The following is a 294-nucleotide window of genomic DNA, read 5'->3' as shown; positions in this document are numbered from 1 at the left end:
CATTTTTGTTGTTGCTATGTTAACCATCTCCCTTCAGATTCTCCCTCACTTTATTCATTCACTGATGACTTTGACACCTGATTCAGCATCTTCAGCCATTACTATGACTGTCATCATGAGACTTCAACCTAAATACAGAAAATAAAAACTCTTTGGTCTCTGTGTTCTGTATTTTTTTAACTTCAGTCATCTTTTCTTTATAATATAAATCATGTAAACCACCAAAAATCACATCACCTCTGAAAACTGTATTTCTATAATCCTATTCTTTAATAATCATTCCATTTTACTCAC

Source organism: Fukomys damarensis, unplaced genomic scaffold (genome assembly GCF_012274545.1).
Source record: "Fukomys damarensis isolate Sample0158 unplaced genomic scaffold, DMR_v1.0_HiC HiC_scaffold_72057, whole genome shotgun sequence".
Classification (NCBI taxonomy): Eukaryota; Metazoa; Chordata; class Mammalia; order Rodentia; family Bathyergidae; genus Fukomys; species Fukomys damarensis.
The sequence above is the reverse complement of the archived record's forward strand: the minus strand, read 5'-3'. Positions refer to the sequence as shown.